Source organism: Papaver somniferum, chromosome 3, assembly GCF_003573695.1.
Source record: "Papaver somniferum cultivar HN1 chromosome 3, ASM357369v1, whole genome shotgun sequence".
NCBI classification, from domain to species: Eukaryota; Viridiplantae; Streptophyta; class Magnoliopsida; order Ranunculales; family Papaveraceae; genus Papaver; species Papaver somniferum.
In genome coordinates this window covers 185,019,689-185,033,447 of record NC_039360.1, presented here as the reverse complement: position 1 = coordinate 185,033,447, position 13,759 = coordinate 185,019,689, and the positions used below count along the sequence as shown (strand labels likewise).

The window sequence follows — 13,759 nt, the reverse complement described above, 5'->3', positions numbered from 1 at the left end:
AGTTCAAGTCAAATATTACTAACCTCAAGAGAAAGGATGATGTCGTCGTTGTAGCTCTTTACTTCTTCACATTTTTCAAGTCTTCACGTAATACTTGTAAGTCTCATATCCTAGTAACTTTCTAGCTAACATATACGAAGTTGACTCTAGTAAATAATCAAGCGACTCTTTAAATGAGTTTTGGTTCACTAAAATATGACAACCAAACTTGACATACCAACGCTTGGTGGGTTCAACCGAGCTATGCTCTAACACATAGTATTTCCATGCTGGTAGACAAACATTGGATGATCACATGAGGATCTAAAGAACTCAAAATCATATAAAGAGTTACAGAACCTCTCAAACCAGGATCTTGAGGCTTGCTTAAAGCCATATAAACTTCTTTTCAGTTTACAGACGTGATCTGGTCTTTCTGGATCTATGAATCCTTGTGGATGGTGCATGTACACATCTTCATTCACAAAGCCATGTAAAAATGCATTTCTTACATCTAACTGCCTAATTGACCAATCTCTATAAATTTCAATAGTCAAAACTACCCATATTGTAGTTGCCTTGACTACATGACTGAATGTCTCACTGAAGTATATGCCATCTACTTGATTATAAGTTGGCAACAAGTCTTTCCTTGTACATGTCTATAGTTCCATCAGTCTTCAATTTAAGTTTATATACCCATTTACTGCCAAATACATCGTAGCTTGGATCATTTGGCACATAAGACCATGTATCATTATCCTTTAATGCTTTGTACTCATTTTTCATTGCCACTTGACACTTTGGATCGTTGTTAGCTGTCTTAAAAGATTTTGGTTCCAGAATAGAAACTGTATTATGCAAATGTAAAGGATATTTGACCATGTAGTAAGATGCAAAATCTGAAGGAAGCTGTTTGGCTCTAGAAATTCCACTCTTAGACCTTGTACCAATAGAAGTATGAAAAGTAGATTGATCACAATTTGAAGAATCACCTGTGATAGAAGTATGAGAAATATCTGTTGGAGCATCTGATAAAATGACTTGAATATCTTGAATATTATTATTATATGATCTATGCGGATGTACCTGAATTATCAATATTTTCTCTAAAAAGAAAATTATCCTCACCAAAATTCACATGCACAAAAATATAAGTTTTTATGGTTGAGAGATCATAACACTTGTAGCCCTTATGAATGGGACTATAACCTAGAAAAACACATTTTGATGACTTTACACTAAGCTTATTATTTCTATAAGCTTTTAGATTGGGATGGCAGCAACAACCATATACTTTAAGATATGAATAGTCCGAAAAGGTACTGAACAAAATTTCATAAGAAGATTTGAAGTGTAATACCTTGGATGACAATCTGTTAATGATGTATGTTGCTGAAAAGAATGAATCATACAAAAAATGCTTAGGAAAGAAGGCTTGAAAACTCAGAGTGTTGCCCTTTTCTGTTATATGTATGTGCTTGCGCTCAAACAGGCCATTAATGAGGAAAGGAAACTCTATAAACAATCCCACACTCATCGATGAAAGATTTGAACTAACCTTTCACTAGCTCCAAAGCATTATCACAATGAAAGAATTTATTTGAAGCAGATAACACATTCTCTTAAGTGGTTTTAGAATGTTGAAAACAAGCAAGACTGTCATACCTACTCTTCATAGGATAAATCTAGTGATATCTTGAGAAGTTATCAATGAAAAAAATGTAGTATTTGAAGCCAAGTGTATGTATAACATGTGTTGGGCCCCAAATATCACAGTGAACCAGATGAAGAGGTGTACGTAGTAGTGATTCTCTTAGAATCAGTAAAGGCAGTATATGATTTTTACCCATCTAGCATACTTCACAAAGACATGAAGGAGGAGTAGAATCCAACTGAATAAGTGAAGTAAAAGCAATCTTATTTAACACTAATAACCTTTGATGACAAAGTGATGTCTTGGACTTTGTTGTAGTGGAAGTGCAAAACATGTAAGACCCTTCATAGGATATAGATTATTCTGAAATTTTCATTCAACAAGAACTCTTCTAATCTTCACACACTTAATCTCATAACTCAAAAAATTCAACATAAACCTTGTTATCCTTTATAAACTTAGCAATGGATAACAGATTATGCTTAATGGTTGGGACACATAATATATCATCTAAATAAAACTGACAAGTATTTGTATCCAGAATTATATTACCAGCTTTCTCAATAGGAAGCATAGTGTCATCGCCTACCATAACTTTGTCAGAGCCATCATAAACCTTTGATTTACCAAGAACAATAACATCTTTTGTTAAGTGAATAGTAGCACCAGAATCTGGTAACCATATGGAAGCAACATTGAGTTCAGAAGTATAAAGCACAAAATTAGCTTGAATAGAAGATGCTTGTTGAAGAGTATTAGAAGCTTCAACACCAGTAGATGTATCTTGACTATTTGAAGTATTCTTGTTGGGTATATACCTAAAATGACACTATTTTCAGTATGTCCCCTATTTTTGCAAATTTGACATTCAATTTGACTAATCAGTGACATGTGTAGCATTCTTGTTATTAGGTTTAGCGTTGGTAGACTTAGAGGTACAATCTACAAATAAATTTTTTGAGTAAAAGGCTGAATTGTGACTATCAAGAACTGAAACAGATTCAACCTCCTCTACTTTAAGCCACTACTCATGATGTAATAATCGAGATTTAACATCACCACTAAAAGAAAATTCAGTCTCTATACTTTGAGCAGATACAACATAATGCCTATAGTCTTTGCCAAGCCCATTAAGGCATACATAACAATATCATATTCATCTACTTTCTCACCAATAGCAACCAGAGAATCAGTAATGTGTTTCAAATTATCAAAATAAGAAGAAATTGATTTGTTACCTTTCTTGATTCCATGAAGCCGACTGCATAGAAGAGATTTCATAGATGAAAATTTCTGAAGAAATTCCTTATCCAAATACACCCAAATTTGCTTAGATGTAGTGAAACCAATTAATCCTCTTGAAATTGTTTCATCAGACGTAGCATTCATACTAGACATTACAAAATGATGCATCTTGCGCCAATGAAGAAACAACGGATTTGGAGCAGGTTCGCCATCAGCATTTATAAATTCAGATGGAATGTGACCAGATTCATCTACAAGATCATCAAGCTCTGTAGTCATAAGAATTGATTATAACTTATTTTTCCAGATCGAATAATTTGAATCATCTTCCTTTAGTTTGACATAGATAAAATTTGTGATATTCTGAAATGGTAAAGCTCAAGTCATTTTTGGATTTAGATCAATATATGAGATAAAGAAGAGCAATGATAATATTGATCTAGATCAACAATTATGTAGAGATGACAACCAAGAATATCAAGAAATGATAATTTGTTGATCAATTTGAATCAAGAATCGCTGTTATTTTTGAGTGATTATAGAGATGAAGTAATGATTTTGAGAGTTTTTAGAAGTTGTAGAAATTGTAAGCAGCAGAAAAAGGATCAGAAAACAATGAAAGAATCAAAATCTTCCTCAGAAGTCTGATAGCATATTAGAATTATTTTTGCGAAAAGGAGAATGAACAACCAGTATCATTTTGAAAGCTAAGATAAAGCTTAATTTCTCACAGGCATCGTCTAAGCCTTGCTAAACTAGGGGATTTTCTTAGTTCTTGTTCTTAGTTTGGAATTCTTTCGGATTGCTGATTTTTAATCGATATGTAATTCTTGAATTTTTGTTGTTTTACTTTATGTGTATTATTATTGGGTCTCAGCTTCAACAAAAAGAAAGTGGGAATGTTATGAATACCCTCCATTTTAGATAATCTTGCACAAATATCCCTGAGGAGTAAAAAATAGCATTTTTTTTGGAGATAACTTGAGAAAGTTGCTTCCACATTTGGAAGCAACTTGTATTAAGTTGCGTCCACTTATGGAAACAACTTGTGCTAGTTGTTTTCAATTTTAGAAGGTAGGGATATTTTTTTTAAGTTTAATAAGAATATATTTTAAGAGGTAGATTTTAAGGGATGTCAAAAATAAATAAATCAACAATCAAATTCTTTTTTAGCCCCCTTTATATTGTAATGTTTAGTTCCGTCATTGGTCCCAAGACTTGATTTTCCACCCATTTTCATGGATACCACTCCATAAAACCAGCCCTTACCTTACCTTGAGTGGTGACCGGTGATGATATAAGATTGACGTAAGTCGTGCGACATCCATGCAAAAAATGATAGGAATTTTGGTTGCAGAATTGATTTTTTTTTTTGAATCCTATTATTGGGGATGCAAAAAGGGTGGGAAATTTGGGGCTTCACATGGTCACGGAATAGTAAATGAAGCTATCCCCTATCGTATTAATTATATTTCCTAATGTCTAATATACCCTTTTGTGAATTAGTGTTAATTATGATGTTTAACTAACCTGATTATAATTAGTCATTGGGTTAGACTAATCTAATGATTAATCTATTGAAAAAAAATGTTTTGTTTTCTTCCTTGATTTTGATAGAGAATGATGATTTTGATGAACTTTTTTTTTATAAACTTTGGAGAAAAAAGGATCAAACTCTTCATCAAAATACTCAGGAAAACCTTATAATCAACCCCGAATAATAATTTGGTCGATTCAAATCCGTAAAAAATCGGGGAAAAATTCTGGGTTTTTTTGTATGTTACGACTGGGATAATTTGTAGACTGAACCATAGAACGGAAAAATGGTTGGGAACCGAGGTATTCCCAGACGTATTTGTTATTTACGACTGGGAAATAATGAAATCCCAGTCGAAAGTGTTTTTTTGATTTTTTTTTGTGGTTCTCTAGTTACGGCTAGGAAAGCAAATAAATAAACACACGTACTTTCGACTCGGAACCTGGCCGAAAATAGGCCTCTATTTTTGTTTTCTGTGTGCAATTATCAAAATTACTCATAGTTATGAAATCCTAATCGTACGTACCTACTTATGGATGGGAATACCTATTTTCCCAACGTGTACCCACTTCTCATCGTGATTTGTGAATGAGAAGAAAAGGAGAAGATAATAGTTTTGGTTTTTTCTTTTGTTTATTTTTCTTTTCTTAAGATCTTCATTTTCATCATGATAAAATCATGATCATCATGATTTGTGAATGAGAGGAGAAGAAGAAGATTATAGATTTAGTTTTCTTTTTTATATATATACCAGGATGGCACGGGCCTTTTTTTTTTATCTGTGATTTAACAACGCAACTTGTTTTTTTTAGTTTCTTATTACCTAAAAGGGGTACAGATTGCCAGTAAGTGTACCATATACCTAGTATAAAACAAAAAAAAACGTCACTTTGTCTTAGATGGAAATTGGCACATTGCTTAATAATTTGGTACCCCAATTAACAGCCATATTAAGCAAATAAGCAACATCATTTTATTTGTATTTTCAATCCGTACCCAGAATTATAAATCTAATAGATGTTAAAAACATGAAACAAACACTAAATCTGAAGTTCAAATTTGGTGAAATTATAATTATGATCCTAAAAAAAAAATACTCAGGTAGCTTAAATGTATTTCAGATTGGGTTCAACAAATTTCTGGAATTTCAATTTCAAGAATCAAAACCAAGTACCGCACTTGTCAAAGAATGATATACCATCGTTGCTACCCCGTAGATGGTTACTGAATCAGCCGTGAACAACCTAGTAAGAGAATCCGGTCTACTCCACCAGGTATCTAATTAAGGTCCTCACCAGACAGTCTTTTTATGATCTTGACATTCGGAAGGTAGGTTATTCGCTGCATCAAAAGATTCAAAATCATGATTAATAAATAAGTAAAATGATTAAATAACCTAACAACAAATGAGACTACCCATCAATTAAAAACCGAGAGAAGTTTATTCCCTTTATCAAGCAATAAAGCTGCGCCACGTGCGTTATTAAAGGATCCCCAGCCTTCAATAGTTTTTGTACCCAATTGTTGTAAAGCTACCGACGTCGTTTGTGGATTACAATACTTTTTATATGCATTTCGCACAGATTGTGTAATCAAGTAACCATCCATACCAAACAGAAAAATAAGAAGATCTTTAAGAAGACCGACGAATATATATGAAAGCCACGCCATTTACCCAAATTCCCGAGTCTTTAACTCTTTATCATTCACGCAATACCATATTCCCACCCATAAACAATCACCAGTACTAAGCATCGCCGGGACCAACCACACCCACAACATCTAAAAATATCACAAAATTGATTAAAAAAATCAAAATTAACAATTTCCGGGTGGAAAAAACTTGTACATTTTGATAATGTTTAAATGGTCAAAAATTAAAAGGATATTATTCAAATGGACAAAAATATAAAAATAACCAGGATGTAACCAGTTTCATCCTACCAATTTTCAAATATTTTTTCTTATTTTTAATTTATATCAGGATGCATTCAGTTTCATCGTTGCTATTTTTTAAGTTTAAGCCGCAATGAATCCAGTTTCATCCTTGCTAAATTTCTTTTGGCCATTTCACCCATACTAACTTTTACTCGTCCATTTGAACCATGTTTTAAGTTTTTATTGACAAATAACCCATTTTCCGTAAAAATATAAGGGATGACAATATCTTCACGTCATATGACTGGAAAACTTCTGTCAGATTGAAACCAAGTACATCGGTTAAGAATCCCGTTGATTGAGATAACAAATTTGGACACTATTCTAGTAAATATCAAGTAATACAGGAAATAGAATCTAAATAAAATGAGCTAAAAAGATAAAGGGGATGAACAAAGCTACGATAGCGCTGAATCCACACCTTTAGTTAGTATGTGTATAACCCTCAATGAACTTCAGTGTTATCTTTGAGCTTCACTTCCTAAGTAATTCCATCAACAGATTTTTTATTTCTAGTGGAATAGATACTAACCACAACCCTTAAACTTACTTATTTTGTTATTATCTCATGTGGAATGGAAAAAAATCACGGATAGTTGCTGAAAAAATCCAAATCCAAAAGTAAAATTAAAAGTTGTGTGTTAATAACCAAAACACAAACTTTTCACAAAAAGAGAGAGAAAGTAAGAGACTCTTCTCTTTATCTCTAGGTTTGACAAATTTTGTGATCAAGGACTAAATAAAGTACTCCCACATTTGCATTTCCACACTCCTTGTTCATAGTTTGCGTACTGAATACCAACCTGATTAGCAGTTGTTGGAACTTGTATAGATTGCTTAACATGGTATGAATCCCCATTATCCTCACAATTTGGTGGTGTAGATCAAGGGGTGGTCAACATTTTATATGCACTTTCAATCTTTTCCATAACCTGAATTCATAACACCCAAAACACATCATTATTCAATTGAAATGGAACTAAACAAATCCATTTCTGGGGAGATTGAGATTAAAAGTACTTGTTGTGAACTTAAGGGTGTTGGAAACGTCGAGGAAGTCTATTACTCGATACCGCATCCTGGCTACGGAAGGCCTAACAACCTGAATTCAAACAATTCAGTTTTTTTGTTTTTTTTTTGGTACAAATTGAATATATTAGCTCTTAAAAATATAATCAATGGATAATTGATCCATTAATGTGAGCTTTTTTCTATTATGACCAATTCATTAAAAAAAAGACAGAAGCTTTAAGAAAACTACGAAAGAGAGGTATTTATCCAGTAGGAAGATTATACAACAACCTAAAAAAAGCAATGCATCTTAATAGTAGCATGATAAAAAAATGAAACAAAATGAGAGATTAGGGGCTTGTTATGCTTACCATTGTAGTTGTGGCGAGTTGGAGAAAAGATGAGTTTTGTTTTTGTTTTGTTTTTGTACTCTGAGATTGTATTTGGCTCTAGAATACTGAAAACCATCAGTGAGAATAAGAGTAACAACTTGCAATCAATGAAAATTCATTAACTCCATAGGATGAATAAAAGAGAGGGTTAATTCATTGATCAAACACAATCATAAAGTTAACTATGACATAAACTGCATGAAAATAGAATGGTAAGGACCATCAAATATCCAATGGATCTTCAAGAAAATGAGTTTGAAGCAACCTGAGGTGAATGAAGAAATTAATCCATAAACAAATATAGCCACACTGCCGCAAAACAAATTCTTTAAACCTGAAAACAAAAATTGATTTTTTTTTAGCATAATATGCAATGAATCCGACATTCCACAAATCAATAAAAATCTTTAAACTAATTACCACAAAAAGCTTCAAGGTCTAATAATTTAGGTTTTTGAAGAAATAAAATAATACAAATCTCTCTAAATAGCTGAACGATCTTTCAACAATCCATCTAACACAATCAATTCCTTCTCGAGATATTTGTGAGTCGATTTGAAGCCATATATATATATAATGAGGATGATTTTACTTAAACTTCTTCTTGGAAGAGATGCCAACAACAAAAAACTTAGCATTCAGAAAAAGGAATTTAATATTCATGAGTGGAAGAAAAATGAATTTGGGATTATCATCGGTATATGTAGCATATGATATATTAGGCTTCTTCAATCTCTAAAAAGAATTGCTAGGGTGCTTAATGTTTTTCTTCTTAAAAAAATTCGAAAAATAACTCATCAAAGCACCTCAATTCCAGAAACCCTAAATAAAAAAAAATGTAGATAACTTTAAATGGAAGAGTTTCTATTGAAAAATCAACAACCAAACCCAAAAAAAATATACTTTCTCCGTCCCTAATTAGATGACATACTTGGTTTTAAGTTTTGTCTCATAAATAGATGATCTATTTTTGTTACTATAAGAAATATGTATAATTTGATAGTTATGTTTATATTCGTTACGTAGGTGTTTTAAAATGCTTTTCAACGGTATAACGTTTACGAAAAAACGTGATATAGTTTAAGAGATAAATAATTTCTAAGTTTTACTAACATCTTTGTCTTAAAAATTGTGCAAACTACAACTAGGTCGTCTAATTAGGGACGGAGGGAGTATCATTTACCTTATAATCTTAGAATTGAAAGTATGGGTCTGGTTTGTACAACAGTTGAGAAACCGACCTTCGGATCAATACGAGCGTTTTCCAATTTTTCCTTGTTCTCTATCGTTGTTTGAATCCTAAACAAAAGTTCCTTCGAGAGGAAAATAAAAAAGAATCTTAAAATGAAAGATGAATTAGTGCATGCCTAGATGAGTTACGGTTGTAGGATTCACCTTAGCCGTAGATTTATGTATTGGAATTTATGTTGTACTCCCTCCGTTTCTAAAATATAGGCAGGTTTTCTTATTTGGATATGTCAAAAAATAGCTTTGTTTCCATATGTGGAAAATCAAATATTATGATTTTACTACTATACTCATAGAGGGACCACTTGTCTCTCTCATTTTTCTCTCCTAATATAAAAAGGGACCACTTCTCTCTCATCTTTCTCTAATAACAAATGAGTGGGGACCAAAGGATAGTTTAGGAAAAAACATGAAAAAGTGGCTACAATGATTGGTTTTCTTAATTTTTATGAAAACCAAACCTGCCTATTTTTTAGAAACGGAGGGAGTAGATTTATTTATTTTTTTGAGAGAAAATACTGTCGAGAAGAGCTTATGTCTAAGTGGATCAACCACAGCCGTGGATTTATGTATTGTGAGCTTATTTCTAATCTCAATCACAACCATCACTTGTGAGAAACAACCATTATTAGTTTCTATTGATATAGTTTTTAGTAAGTGGAAATTGAATTATTGTCCCTACTTTTGATGGTCTATACAAATATCCTTATCACATAATAATTATGTCCCTCTCCATCTATAAGCTCCTTTGGGTCCAGTAATATTTTTCATTCTTTCCCTATTTACCCTCTCTACACAAAATCAAGTGCTTTTATTCTTTTCAGTTTAGATCGAAATTCTCTTTTCTTCTCTCTCAACGAAAGTCACCACCGCCTCCTCCGCCGCTGCAAATACATTCAGGAACACCTCCTACGCCATTACCGCACCTCCTCCGACATCACCCCATCGCTCCTCCTCCGACATCACCCCATCTCTGCAAAAGATTCATGAATCAATAACTCTAAAACACTGATTTATATGTTAATTCAGTTTCATATCCTAGATTCGATCTCAGATTTCACCGTTTCAACAACAATTTTCTTTCCAAAACTAAGATTTAACAAGAAACATAGGTTATGATTTAGAGATTTGAATCAGAAACTAAATTTTTCAATTTCAGAGATTTAGATTTTTAGGCTTGAATTTCTGAAAATTTCCAAATTGGAGATTTGCATGTTCGATTTATGAAAGCTGAAGGTCTAATACTCTCATTGTAGCGAACAATACATTTCATCTCTTCGATTTTGATTTATTTTGGGGATAAAATGGTGGTGGTTGGGGTGAATCTGGCCATGTAGTGTTGAATGATGTGCCGGTATCCATGTATAACTTCCTACTGAGGAAGTAAGTGTTGTTAAACTTGTCCTCCTTCTTTTTATGGTAGTGGTATTGTACGATTTCTTGGTTCTGGTGCTTTATTCGTGGTGCTTGATTTTTTGTTTGATAAGTTGTTGATGCTAACCACTGGTTCGATAAATTATTGTTGTTGATAAGCTAAATTTTGATCTATATCTAATGCTGATGGGTAGCTTGGGCACCTTTAATCTTGTTGAATAAGAGGTTGTTAGAGTCCCAATCTTTACTAATGGAAATGTTAGTGTCAGTGACCCTCCCTTTGTTACAGATGGAAATCTAGTTGTATGTTTGAATTTTTCTTCATTTTTTTTCTCAACTCTGTCTAGTGCAAGTAAACTTTGATGCTGGATCTAGTTTTGTGTTTTAGACTTTACATTTTCGTGATACCATTATTGTTTCATTCCATGAAATATTTTTGAACTTCAGTTTTTATGGGACCAACTATTGTTGTTGATCCCATTTATGGATCAACTCTTGTTGTTGACCCAATTTTTTATTGGATCAACTATCGTTGTTGATCCCCTAAATGGGATCAACTGTTGTTGTTGATCTCATTTTTTAGGTTGGTGGTAATGACACTATTATAATTGTATTTGTATTGGATGTTTTTGATGGTGGTGGAAGGTATAGTTGTAGTGGTGGTTGTTTGTGTTTGCGGCAGTGGTGGTGGATTTTCCAACATAGTGTTGGTGTTTGTTGCTATGGTGACCTCATTTCCTTGGATTAGTATAATTATGCTTGTAATTTAAATGCTTAGATTTCGTAGATGTAAATTCTTCAAATGTTGAATTTTTGGTGCAATGGTAGCATGACTGACTCCATGTCAGATGATGCGTGTTCGATTCACGCCAAATTCACTCATTCGTATGTCATTTTTGGTGTTAAATTTGGTTGTTGACTCCATTTAAATGGATCAACTACTGTTGTTGATCCCTAAATTGGATCAACTTCTACTTTTGATCCATTTTTTTGGTATCAAATACTGTTGTTGATCCCCTAAGTTGGATCAACTTCTACTGCTGATCCATTTTTTTTATTCTGGATCAACTACTGCTGTTGATCCCCTAAGTTGGATCAACTTCTACTGCTGATTATATTTTTATTTGGATCAATTAGTGTTGTTGATACAAAATATCTAAACCAGTGGTGGTGGCGGCGGCGGTGGTAGTGCAATGGTGGCGGTGGTGGCAGTGGTGGCGTCAGTCGTGGTGGCGAACTGGTGGTGGTGGAGGACTGGTGGTGGTGGTGGTGGTGGTGGCGGTTGGTAGGTGGTGGTCGTTGAAGGTTGGTGGTGCAATGGTAGTTGAATGTTGGTGGTGAGGATACTAAGGTAATCTAATATTAAATGGATATGGTTATTAAAAAGTAGGGACATATTTATTGTTGCATAAGGATATATTTATTGGGTGTCAAAAGTAGGGACATATAAATAATGTACCATTTTAGTAAAATCATTTATTAATGAAGTTATGTATTTATTAGATTAATTAAGAGAAATAAAAATTTGTGGGAGCATCCGTAACCGTTGATTTATTTTTTGGGAGAGTAAATATTAACCACCACTTACATGGGAAAAATTATCCAAACTGTGTTACGTATTTTAGACTAGGGATTAACCTGTGCCGTAACGACACGGGGATAATTTTTATTTGAATATTCATATTCATTTTCCGACGTTGGGATATTAGATTAAATACTTATTATTCGTCCTGTTACCCTCTCTATCAAAAGTGAAGAAAAAATCGATTGATATTTTCGGTCTTTAGTTTACAAATCCTTTCTCATGTACCCATATATGATTATTTCTAGTATGTTTGATACTTTCACCTCTTTCCGATTCTGTTGAAGTTGCATTCTCGAGCCCCGAATTTATCATAATTAAATTTTATTCTCTCTTTCAAAAAAAAAAAAAACCCGTTAGTGTTTTATAGTTTACAAAGGTATCTTATGGATCATTTGAAATGATACTGTCCTTTTTAATTTCCCTTATTTAAGTGACTGTGCAAAACCAAAACATTGAACTATGTTAGTTATTAAAAAATTATGTTGCCTGAGTTCATTCATCCTGGATAGTTGGGTATGCCTTAAAAATATCCATAGCCTTGTTGACTTTCTTCCCTTTAAGAATAGTCCAAAAATATGAAAACCCAGTATGAACCTAATGATAAATATCATATTATATGTTCTTACGAATTCAATAACACAATGAATGCTAATTTAAGATTTCTGATTTACTTAGTTTAGCGTTATATTATATAACGTTAAACCATTTGAGATGGAAATCTATAAGGAAAAATTAGGCTAAGGCCCGATCCATGAATAACCCATAATATGAGGCCCTTAATTAAATGAAGTTTAAATATAGGCCCCGAGTTATTAAAAGACATTCATGCCCTTTTATTTATTGTCAAGCCCCAAATTAAATAAAATTTAAATTTAAGCCCAAAATTATTAAATCTAGGCCCAAAATTATTAAAGTATAGTGTGAATGTGTAAGTGAAATCTACAGCCAAACCCATTTTACAGATTTCTTCCACTGTGAAACCCACGCTCAGAAAAGTTCAGGTGCGCACCCATTTCTTGGGGTAAAATTTCTCTCACACCCAGAATTTCTAAAATTGTTTCTTATGGAGTTATTACGGGATAAATGGTCTAGTTATTATGGAATTAGCATTTTGATTTTTCTTCCACCGGAACTTTCTTTGGATGGGTTTCTGAGTTCCTTATCATTATTGTGGAGTCACCAGAGGGGTTCTATATTAGAGTTTTAAAATGCCGGGTTTCAGCCAAATTTCTATAGTTTCAAAATGGGATCCCTTTCAATATCTTTGATGCATAAAGTTCTGTAATGAGAGGAGAGTTTATAATAAGCCCAGGAAGTGTTCGATGAAATTGCTAACAGAGATTTGGACTTTAGTTTCCTGATGCGCTTACTGTTTTGAGGTTGTGCAAGCATAATCGAAGGAGGGACGACTCAAATATTAGAGCCTAGAGAAATTGTGTCTTAGAGATTTGGTTCCAAATGATGTTGCATAAGTTAAACTGTAATGGATGATGGGCACTGTAAAGAAAGATAATATTGAGGTAGCAATTAAAATTTACTTGGCTAGAATGTAAGACCGGTCATTACTCTTCATTTTCCATGTTATTAATGCAGTCTACATGGTGTTTTCATAACGGTTGCATAACACGTTATGCAACTACTTTTTTCTTAGTATTGAAACCAACAAAAAATAAGGTTGCATAACTTTTCATGCACCTACAATAATATCTACATAACATTTTATGCAGTCGTGAAAATGAATGCATAACAGGTTATGCATCTGAAAATATGACTACATAATGCATTATGCATCG

General features: G+C 33.1%; 1 long non-coding RNA gene across 1 annotated transcript; it reads right to left on the bottom strand.

Moving 5' to 3' along the window:
- Window positions 1-6,628: 6,628 nt before the first annotated feature.
- On the bottom strand, window positions 6,629-8,571 carry LOC113361957. Its single transcript, XR_003365444.1, has 5 exons — window positions 8,180-8,571; window positions 8,025-8,093; window positions 7,739-7,824; window positions 7,377-7,458; window positions 6,629-7,288 (listed from the first exon to the last, which is right to left on the bottom strand). It is a non-coding gene; the product is annotated as an uncharacterized LOC113361957 (long non-coding RNA).
- Between the last annotated feature and the right edge of the window lie 5,188 nt (window positions 8,572-13,759).